The sequence below is a fragment of the Phoxinus phoxinus genome (assembly GCF_949152265.1).
Source record: "Phoxinus phoxinus genome assembly, chromosome: 19".
In the NCBI taxonomy this organism is placed as follows: Eukaryota; Metazoa; Chordata; class Actinopteri; order Cypriniformes; family Leuciscidae; genus Phoxinus; species Phoxinus phoxinus.
The window spans coordinates 30401532-30413335 of NC_136894.1; the positions used below are offsets into that span (position 1 = coordinate 30401532).

The 11804-nt window shown below is 40.8% G+C and overlaps 1 long non-coding RNA gene across 1 annotated transcript in view; it reads left to right on the plus strand.

Annotated features, from left to right (window-relative positions):
• The first annotated feature begins 66 nt into the window (after positions 1 to 66).
• The window catches only part of LOC306987027, an 18241-nt gene continuing 6503 nt past the window's right edge, over positions 67 to 11804 (plus strand). Inside the window, exons 1-2 of the long non-coding RNA XR_013795074.1 lie at positions 67 to 368; positions 6289 to 6330. This is a non-coding gene — a long non-coding RNA (uncharacterized lncRNA). The remainder of the gene's footprint in view (positions 369 to 6288; positions 6331 to 11804) is intronic.

Consider the following 11804-nt stretch of genomic DNA (forward strand, 5'->3'; position numbering starts at 1 on the left):
CAACCCGAGAAACATATCCTTGACTGAAGTATTATTTTAGCAATCAATGTGTCGTCTGTTTGTTTTGAATATGAACTAGCGAATCGATGCCCGACTCTCGAATGAATCACTATTTGTAGTCGGTTCTTTCAAATGAATCAACCGGGTGCACAAAATGTTTCGCGATGAATTCTGAATCATTCGAACAGCTACTTCAGTGATTCGTTCACATAAAATATTTGTTCAAAAATACCGATTCGGTGGCTAACAAAACACCACAGCTACTGACGCACTGAATCGTTTACAAACAAAACTTTACAAACGCAACCTGTCGGGACGGACGACGACGACGTTTTTAATGATGTCAACACCTGCGCGAGCTGCTACAGGTAAAGACATTTCACACCTGAATAATATCTAAACACTTAACAACAGCCTTCATGTGAAGACTTAAAAAAAAAAAAAAAGTAACGTTAGGCCTACGTGGCATTACCATGCTGTGATGTATCATGTCAATGATAGGCCTACAAATAGTAATTATTTAATACCTTATACATTTCAGAGTAGGCCTACATTAATATTACAATCCCCGTAGACCTGTACCATGGTGTTTCCACAGTATACTACTTTAATGAACTTTATTTCCACAGTAGCCTATGCTAAGTTTATGACATTTTGAGAACCATCATTTAGCGTCAAGTGATTTAATCAGTCTTGTTTTGTGGCGCAGTTACGTTAATTATATATTTGGTTGTAACTCTATGTTTATTGCTGCTTGTGATTTATGGTTATTTATGAATGACATATTTTGGAATTATTTTTATGCACATTTGATTTGTTAGTAATAAAAAGGCACTTTCTGTGTTCATCCCTGTTTTAGCTAGACTACCAAATGAGACATGACTGGCAGTGGTTGGCTTGCATTATGTGGTATATAGCTGTAAAATTATTCTATATAGCACATGTAGCATATTAGATCATATGGTCTTGGGTGAATGTGACATTTTGAAATCTGAAATTTGAGACTGCTGATTGCACACTTTGGTATCTCATATCTGATCCCAGTGTTGAAGCCCCTTCTCAAACTTTAGAGGAGACACAGAGGAGACGCACTGTGAGAAACAATTGAGATATTAAATAGATCTCATTTGTGATGTTCTTTCCCACGGGTTCACACGTCCTCTACCACCTGAGGAAGACGCTGTGATGGAAATGGGCCCTGTTGTCAGCCAATCAGGTGTTCTCCTGCCCCACGTCCTCGTTTTCACCCACTTCTCTCCATTACATCGGTGCTCGGGCTCTTGATGAGCCGAGTGCGTTCGCATCGAGGAAGATGGAGGCAGTTGTTTAGTCTCGGAGAGATGAAGTGACTGTCGTAGCGCCGGTGCAGTGCAGTCAGTGGAGGTTTGTGTGGCTCGAGCAATCTCATTATCCCTTAAACTGGAGACGCAGAGTCTATCAGTGTCGGGAGACTGACATCAGATACGGGGAACAGGGCGTCCGTGGCGCTCCATGCAAATGACCTTGCTTCCCTCGGTCTCTCTTTCTTCAAGAATCTTTTTAAAAAAGCATTAAGCTGCATTTGGCATTGGTGTTGTGTTCAAAATACATACTGAAAAGCATGATATATCAGTAACATATTGCATAATATACAAGAATCATTAAAGATATCTTAAAATTCTCTTTGATTTTGGTTCTTCACAAACTTTTCTTTTGGTAGTTTAATTTGTGAGGCCCTATATTGTTCACTTCCAGAAATACAGGGATGTCAATGAGCAAACTGTTCAATTGTACACATTTTCAGTGGTTAAAAACTAACGTGGGTCACGTTGCGCACATTTCGCCTTTGGCTAAGCCACGCCCTAGAATGTAGATTGACCAATCACAGCGCAGCCAAGAACGAGCTCCACAGAGGTCCGACACTTTTTCACAGCGCTCCATTGACTTTAACACAGGCGTCTCATATTTTTGGTCTCGGCAGGCTATTACCGTCGTAGTTTTATAAAAAATACGGTTAAATGTTGTGCCTGGGGCATTTGTAACGCAGATACGCGTTTCCCAGAGAGGTTGGAGGAGGTGTCCGTTTTTTTCCCTTCCCAAAACCGAAGTCAAATACTGACAAGTGTCGTCTTTGGATTAAACTGTGTGGACGTCCTCAGTCAGCGAAACCCCTCAAGATCAACAACACACTTTTGTCTCTAAGATACATTTAGCTTTTAACCTTACTGTGAAGTTATAGTTTGACAGTTTTATGCTGGTTTAGGTTATGATTTCGGTTCTCTACACTAATTGTTGATACGCTAGCACACGCTGCTAATAAACACAACTTTATACTCGCGTAGTCCGTTTGCTTTGTAATAACGATTATAGAAGTGAACAGAGACCCAGGTTTGCATGACAGTGTTTCTCCTGATATTGTGAGTCCCAGTCTCCGTCTCCATTAGGATATGCTGTGGTTCATTGTTTGACTGTGACCGTTATGCTTTTGCCTCTATTTGGATGCCTTGTTGTTGCTTGCGTTTCTCCGGTATGTCTTGAATAAAGCCTTCAAACGCACACTGCAGACACTTTTGCCTACTTCTATCGGACACTTTATTTGCTGCTTTATAAAAGTTTGATAAAAGTTCAGCAGGAAGAGCCGTCACAGCATAAGCCGTGTTGATACCAAACCAGAGCCCAGATGAAGTTGACGGACGTAGCAACAGTAACTAAGGGGGGCGGGGCTTAGCCAAAGGTGAATTGCTACTTTTTACTTTTAAAGAGGAATGTCTGAAGAACAAATAATGTTGAGACTAGAAATATATCTGGTTTCCCCTCTATCAAAGCAATTGTCTGAGTGCCAAAGATATGATTTGTCCAAAGTTTGCATGCGTGTATCATAAGAAGCATTAAAGATATCTCAATATTCTTTTAGATGATATAGTTCTTACCAAACTTTTCTTTTGGAATTTCATTTTTAAACCCCTGTAGCTGTATTATTAAATTCCAGAGAGATTGGGATCTCAATGCAGCTCCATGTGCAAATAGTTGAATTTTACTCATTTTTAATGGTTGAAAACCAAATGTGGTCAGTTTGCATGGTCAGGTAGTTAAACCTTGCATCGTTCCTTATGTTTACGTTTCCATTTTCTCTATAATGAATGAAACAAACCCATTAAATGGACGTTCCACTCCTGCTATGGTGTGTGTGAGATCAGTGTCTGGCTCTGTGTCATGGGCTGGTCCCTGCATGGCCAGATGATCAGTGGTTTGGATGCAGGTCTGTAGCATCGCGACTGCATGCTGTGCTGTGCAGGTTTTTTGGCAGCGTGCATCACTGTAAAGCAGACGCACTTCACCCTGCGCCACGCCGGCACGCGCCACAACTGTCAGGCTTTGACGTCAGGGTTTTCTGCCATCTGGAGCCGAGATCTAGACGAGATGGAGACTGGTGCGTCACAGCTGATTCTCACTGGCAGGTCCCCACAACACATGATGCTTCACTGTCCTCTGCGCTTTATTGCACAGAAGTTGCTCGTTTCGGTGTCTGCTTTGTCTTTCATGTTTCTCCTAAAACTCTTTGAGAAACAAAACTTGAATCAAATGAGTCAATACTCGACATTTGATGAGAAATGTATGAGTTCATATTGAGTGCCCGACTCTGGCGTCTTTGGCAAAACGGAGCATGGCTTGAGAACTTATTGAGATCTCTTCTGAAACTCTAGATTACTGGGGCCTTTGTTTTTTTAAAGAGAAAAAGCACTACTCTGCGAGACATTACAGAGGTCTGTGATTTATTTTTTGTAAGGGATTTTTAATGATCAATTAATGTCAGCTATTTTTCCTGATTTTGACAGCTTGACAAATCCGAGCACAGTTTGAGACATTGTTGAGATCTTTTACTGGGGTCATTTAAAACAATAAAAAAAATATATATAACAGTTTATACTAAAATAACATTGATCCCTATTGTTTAGGAGAAACATTTGAGATGTTAGAGAGATCTGTGGTTTTAGTTTGTGAGTGATGTTGATTATTATCAAGAACAATTTTTGCTGGTACTCTTCAGTATTGAATACAAGTTTTCAATCATCTGTATTTCTCTCTTCTGTGTTTTTTTTTTTCTGTGTATTTTAGCCTTTGTTTCAAAGGGTGCATGTGATGCAAAATGTATAATCTTAGAAGGGTGTGTGTAATGTTGTCACTTTTTGTAACATGCAGCTTTCATGTCGGCAACACACATGTATGATGCCAAACAAATAAAAAAATTAGATTTTTTCGCATATCCAGATGGGTTTTTGAAAGTCTGGACAGCAAAAAAAAATTGGAGGTGGTTTGAAATGCAATTCCAATGAGATTTTTACAGATGCGTCTCAGTCTAGAGGCTCTGGATGCTCAAAAGATTTCAAATTGTCTTTTTGAAACTCAACACGACACACAATTACAGCACCTCCATCTGTTTTGAAAGCCCCGTCAGATACATGGGTCAGATACACGCCAACGGATGCGTTTCCCAAAATCAACGTTAGCCGGCTTTGGTCGCAAGTTCCATTGAATTCTATTGGTAACGACTGAACTTGCGACCAAAGTTGGCTTTGGAAAACGCATCCCTCATAGTTTGGTTATGTCTGGACAGACACACAAGCCTTATTTGATCACTTACAATCAGAGTGCCTTAGAAAAAATCCTATGTGCCTGAACATCTAGCTCACTAGGGCTAGTAAAAGAGCATTCTGACAATGATTGGCAGACAATGATTTGACGTTGGGGAGTTATGAATGTGTGTGTGTGTAGGTCAGCAGTGTGTATCCTCCAGATGGCCCAGGTGACATCATGTATGTGTATGTTTAAAGATGGAGAGGACAGAAGATACACACTCTAGACATGTGCTCCTCAAACATCTCCATGTAAACATCTGTGGAGACTTGACAGCGTCAGATTAATCACTGCAGTCTGGAACACACGTTCAAATACGCCAGACAAACCCATCGCACACGCTTGTGTGTGTGTGTGTGTGTGTGTGTGTGTGTGTGCTGAATACTAAAGCAGATTAGTTCCATCTACTGTATATCCGGCTGTCTGTGTTCGGACACCCTACGTCTTTTGCATATTGACAAAATGCTTTCCTGTCGTTGACTCCACATGTACGGGACGCGATTGTAACGCAGTTTCGCAGGTCTGTTTAGAGCGTATGGAAAAATGCAACCTAACCACAGTTGTGCATAGTCATAATAGTCATAGAGCTGCTGAGTCCATTGCCATTTTCAAGAAACGGCTGAAGACGCATCTTTTTCGGCAGCACTTGATCCAGTGATACTAACACTTTCTCTTCTATTCTTTATATAAAATTAAAAAAAACGTTACGTGTTCTGCGTTAGATTAAACTGAGAAGGGTCATAGCACTTGCATATTGTTGTCCTACTGTTAGTTTCACTGCTTCTATATTGCTCTCATTAGTAAGTTGCTTTGGATAAAAGCGTCTGCTAAATGAATAAATGTACATATAAATCGCAAAGCATTAGCAAAAAAATAGGCTGAGCAACTTTTTAAAAAGAGAGTATTCTTCCTATATTTTTTGTGTACGAAGTCCATCCAATCAAACTCTACTGCAGGTCTTTTCTGATACGATCACAGTCCGCAGAGAAAAGCAATGCTAATACAAATCAAACTAACTGTGCATACTGTAGTTAGGAGGATAGTGAAATAAATTGGTTATTGTTGACGACGTCAATGGCTGTGTGTGCAATCTGTGTGTCCCTTCAGTTTGATTTAAAGGACATTGTTGTCTACATCTGTATTGTAACAAACTTGAGAACCAACTCTAATATACAGTGATCTACACTAAAAGTATTTTATGCATTGCTCACCTATGCTGGATTTATTTGATCAAGAATACAGTAAAATCTGTAAAATTGTGAAATATTATTACAATTTAAAACAGCTGATTTCTATGTGAATATATAGTAAAGTGTAATTTATTCCTGTGATCAAAGCTGAATTTCCAGCATCATTACTCCAGTCCTCAGTGTCAGTACAAATCAGTATAATATGATAATTTGATGAACATTTATTATTATTATCAATGTTAAAAACAGTTGTGCTGCCTCATATTTCTGTGGAAACTGTTATTGCATTTGAGTTCATTTTCCAGCATTCTTTGATGAATAGAAAATGTGTTTAAAATCTTTTGAAACATTATAAATATCTTTACTGTAGAACTTTTTTGAGGAATTGTATCCGTCCTAGCTGAATAAAAGTATGCATTTCTTACTTAATGTTACTGATCCCAAACATTTACACAGTAGTGAATATATGTCTTTTGTTTTGCAGAAGCCCACGGCTCAGACGGCATCGCTGGACAGAAAGTGAATGGTGAGTTGTATCATTTGCATTGTATTCACTTTACGATTTTCATCCTCATTGCAGAAGAAGCCAAACTAACACCCCAAATGACTGTCTTCAAACTTCCATTTGCATTTCATTTGTTCTTGAATGCGCCCTGGAGATTCCCATATTCATAATGGAACTGCAATGTCATTAAAACACGTTTATTGTGTTTCAACGGCCTTTCTCGGGGAGCACAGAGAGGGCCCGTCACCTCATGAGCGAGGCTAAAGATGTCACGGGGCAACATGGCAGATTATAGCCCGTCAGCGCGAGATTTACACGCTCTCTGCAGTAAGAAAGAGGCAGGTGAGCGGAGCAGTTGGGTTTGCGATGATGTGTTAATTAGTCCCTGACTGATTCACACGCTGGGTAGCGTAGTACGTGTGTGTTTGCGCTGTCGGCTGTTTATGGGCTTCCCTCGCTACCGCAGACTGACTGAAGCGCTTGCTTTGTCCTCCTGGACCCAGGTTACTTTAGTGTTTTCTTAATATCTTTAAAAATGGCAGGTAGGATTGCATCAGCACCCAGAAGGCACCTGGACTCTCAGCTGAGCGCATACGTTTAGCCCGAGGCACGACAGCGAAGGGAATGCTTTGCGTGTACTAACCATCGCCATCACAGCTGCGAAAGCAGAGCTGAAGCTTATTTTCTTTGCCCTCCATCAAAAGCTCACCTGCGTGCATGAACCCTGGTGTAGAGATCAAACTGCTCCGCAATACAAGTTGGGTCGAAATAGTTCTACAGGACAGTGATATACACAACTTTCCAACGTTTGGGGTCGGTAAGACTTTTAAATATTTTTTAATCTCACCAAGGCTGGATTTATTTGAACAAAAATACAGTGAAAACAGCTGTTTTCTGTATGATTATATTATAAAGTGTGATTTATTCCTATGATCAATCATTACTCCAGTCTTCAGTGTCACATGACCCTTCAGAAATCATTCTGATATGATGATTTGTTGCTCAAGAAGCATTTCTGATTATTATCAATGTTGAAAACAGCTGCTTAATATTTTTGTGGTGCTGATCATTGTGCATTGATACATTTTTCATGATTCTTGGATCAATAGAAAGTTCAGAATACTGTAGCTCTGCATTATTCACCGGAGACGAAGCGGCTGGAGCCGAATGCGAAACCTTTTCTTCTGACTACTTGAGAATCTCTAAATATCTTCTCGATCGTGGACATCGTCCAGAACGTCTGCGTTTGGGACAGTTAAACAAAAAATAAAATAACATAAAAATCAAGGACCACAATCCCACTGCGCAATGTGACGTTGTAGTGACGTCTTTTCTATGTAAGTTTTGGACGTCCAATTTCGGTCCACTGAAGGGGTTGTTTTGTAACGCCAGGCGACATCTTTTTTCGACGTCTATCGCACGTCAAATTTTAGACGTTGTTTTTATACAACTTCTATAACTGTAGTCCCATGTTTCAAAAGGTTGGAGGACAATGTATTTACATGTATGCATTTGGCAGATGGTTTTATCCAAAGTGACTTACATTGCATTACACATTTACATTCAGTTCTTGCTTTACCTGGGAATCGAACCTATGATCTTGCATTGCAAGCGCCAACGCTTTACTGTTTGAGCTACAGCATTACACCTTTGTTTGCGTCTCCAGTTATCACGTGCTGCTGAGACAATCAAATTAAGATTTTGGAAAACGATCTTAAATAATTATTATTAATCTGTATTCATATGTATTAATCATGTTGATATTTGTAAATATTTTTTTTACATATTAATCATGTAAATTTCCTGCACCTGCCAAAAAAATACCCAGTTCAAAGGTGAAATGTTGAACGTCAATATGACGTCCAAGTTGGGTCATGGTTGGACGTCCAAATAGTGGACCTAGTTTGGACGTTGAATAGATGTCCAGAATTGGTCATGAACGGACGGACCCAATATAGACATGATCTGCACGTCTATCCACCCTCCAGTGTTTAGTGGGATGGAAATACGTTAATGCAACTTTGTGTTATCCTTGAGAAAGAAGTTGTAACAATGTTGTATTGCTACTTTTTTATATCAAATAAACTCAAGTTGCAAGCCAGACATCGGCTATCGATTGCATAAAATGCATCAAAATCTGACGTTAGCAGAATATTACAACTTCAGCTTTCTATTGACAAATCCGATTCCGCTCCACAAAATCCACCACTAGTGCTTCATAAACTGCTGTAGGCCTGTTATCAAAAGCGCCACTGCATGCATGAAGTCTAGTATAGAGCGATCAAGCCGATTATCGCAATAGCTCTGCATTATTCACTGGAGCAGAAGCAGCTGGTGCCGAATGCGAAACCTTTGGTTGGGACTGCTTGAGAATCTCAAAATATCTTCTCGATCGTGGCCATCGTCCAGAACGTCTGCGTTTGCCAGACATCTGTTTCGATGGCGTGATATGCGTAAAAATCTGACGTTAGCGAAATATCACAGCTACAGCTTTCTAATAACAAACAGGGCGATTAGAGGAAAATACGTCATCTAAACTGTGATTTCATGCATTGTTGTGGTGGAGGACCAGCTGGATGGAGTAAACTTGCAAGCGAACCACAAAGGCCAAATCACTACGGGCGCCCGAGCGTGTTTGCCTTCTCTAGAAGTCAGGGTTTTAGCTGTTTGGAAGTCAAACGCCGTTCGGTGTGTGTTTGTTTTCCTGGGTCTGTGTGTGTCTGTCAACACAGACGGCTCTCGAGGGGGGACGCCCGTCCTCCAGCAGACAGCCAAAGGGCTAATTACAGAATAATAAGGAGGGAGAGAGGACACATGTGCGGGGTTGCATCCGCCCCCACAACACACACACACACACACACGTTACGGCGTGCTCATGTTAAAGGGGGTTTCGTTCCCCAAAAAAAAGGGGTCCCAGAGGTCCCGCTCGCCCGTTCGCTCACCTATCGCAGGTGCAGAGGGGGCGGAGAGACCATTTCCAGCAGATGATCCTCACTCACAAAGCCTGCGGCCCCGCAGTCCATCAATACCAGACGGGAGGTTGTTATTGAGCCACCGGTCGGCTCTATCTATCACAGGCCGGTGAGGAGCAGGTGTGGGACGGGCGGGCGCCATCAGACCCTAACGACGGGGAACGCAGACGCGAGGGAGACCCCACATGCACCTCGCATGCACACTTTTCCAATTTGCCGTAATTAGCCCCCGCACGGCCCCGGCTCTGACCGGCCTCTGCTCTGGATCAGCTGCGTTAAACCTCCTGTGACATCTAAACTCTTAATTCATTGCTACATTAACAGAGGCGATTAACATACGCGCGTATCCCCCTGTGATCTCTTAACGGGCACCTTGATATCCGCCGACCGTCTGCCCCCCGTCGCAATCGCTGAGACGCCGTTTAATTGGAGAGGTGTCACAGATGATACATCCCAAACAGACCAAATGTGACCCTCGTTTAGACGCCAGACGTTATTTAGAGGATAATTCTGGAGAGGTTTCACAGCATAGCGCGCCGTTTAACCAATCAACGAATTATCAAATCCACAATCGGAGGAATCAGCCGTATTAGCAGGCGGTTGAAACACAAATGTGCGGCCCTGAGGGTGCGGAGGATTTGATTTGGGAGACGATAACAGCTCGATGAACAAGCATCTCCGCAGAGGAGCAGAACGTGCTGCATATCTGCATGGATTAGGGATTCAGTGCGGGGACTAGTAGTTGTGTGTGTGATGTTTGCTTTCCAGCCGTGTTTTTGTCACTGCTGTTATCTGAAGAGTGCAATACATTTGAAGCAAACTTTATAGCAGTTCTGATTCTTGCACACAGCTTGGAAAAACAGTACTCAGTGTAAATATAAATCAATAATTAACCATATAATTGTGGATAAATAGGCTTTTATTGTTGAGGTCAAAGACAAATTACTGTAATCTGGTGCAAAATGTAACTACGCAAGGCCGGAAAACATTAAATACTTTATAAAAATGATTAAACATTTTCTAAACCCTGCAATATATTACAAACTTTAAGTACTTTCTACAAGGATGAATATGTTTAGCCCGCAGGCAGGGTCATGTAAAATGTATTGATCTTTATAGTTTTAGTATATTTATAGTGATTATTAAATGTTATCTAAACTTTGCTATTGCTGTACGTTTGCCTTGGAGAAAAGCGTCTGCTAAATGCACAAATAGAAATGTTTAGTCCACAGTGTCATGTAAATATTTTTTCTGCTCCTAGTAATATTAATGCATATACAATATTTCATGTTTGATTTATTAACTGTGCAATGTATTAAAAACATTAAATACTTTCTACAACGATAATAAATATGTTTAGACCACAGTAGCTGTGTTTCCATCCACCTATTTTTAATGCGCATTTTGGGATATCACAAAAAAAAAACGCTGGATGCACATAAATTCTTAAAAACGCATAAACTCATACGCTCGATTGAGTAGATGGATACATGTGGATGGATAAAAATGGATAATTTTTTTATCCGATAAGAAGATACATAAACTACAATGGAAACACGTTTACCGAAAAAAAATCCCTTGATGAGCAACAAAAAACCGACGTGATTTTTGCCTGAACAGAGGATGTGATTGGAGAACTGGACTAACCAGCGGACCAATCGCATCGCAGCATCTCAAATGTTGGTTTGGTGGTTCTGAAACACCGGAGTCAAAGTCTGTCATCAGAATGATTTGGTTTAAGTCCCTCCAGAAGCGTCTCACACGATTGCGTTCCCAAACACCAGCATCCGAACGCTAGAGAACATGACAGCGTTTTATCTGCCGCTCTGAGACGCCAGAAGTCTGGAGGAAAAAGAGCCACAGTTTCTTCCTCGATTGCAGCAACTTCCGTTTTAATTACAGATATTTTGCACCATTTTCCTAGGAAGTGACTATTTAGTTTTCTTGACATGGGAAGGAAAACGCTGCTTTATTAGCAAATGTCTGATTTTGCACACAAGTTAAATTCGGATGTCTTTGGATGGAAACATGGCTAGTGTCATGTAAAATGTTTGCGTTTCATCATAGTAGTATTAATGCATTTTAAAGTTTGATTGTTAAATGTTATCTAAACCATGCAACGAGCGTGCATTGGAATACGTGTTAAATGTAAGGGATAATGTAGAGCGAGGCGGTTGTTATAGCGAACACAACCCCGGCAGGCTGATCAGGACCCGACGCGGAGCGGAGCCTGAAGGGGTTGTGTTCGCTATAACAACCGCCTCGATATACATTATCCCGCTTATTACATGGCTACTTACCAAATAAATCAATAATTTGACACAAAATATTGATTTAAAAAGGAGTTTATTGATTTAAAAACGATTGTATTGCTTCCGTTAAAGAACACTGTGTCCATGGCAACGCTTTGTTTTTCATGGCAACGGTGTGTTATAAGAAATAACAGACCGCATTCTACATTGGAATTTAACTAAGCCATGTAATAAGCAAATATAACCAATTGCTCGTGCGATAACAATAAGG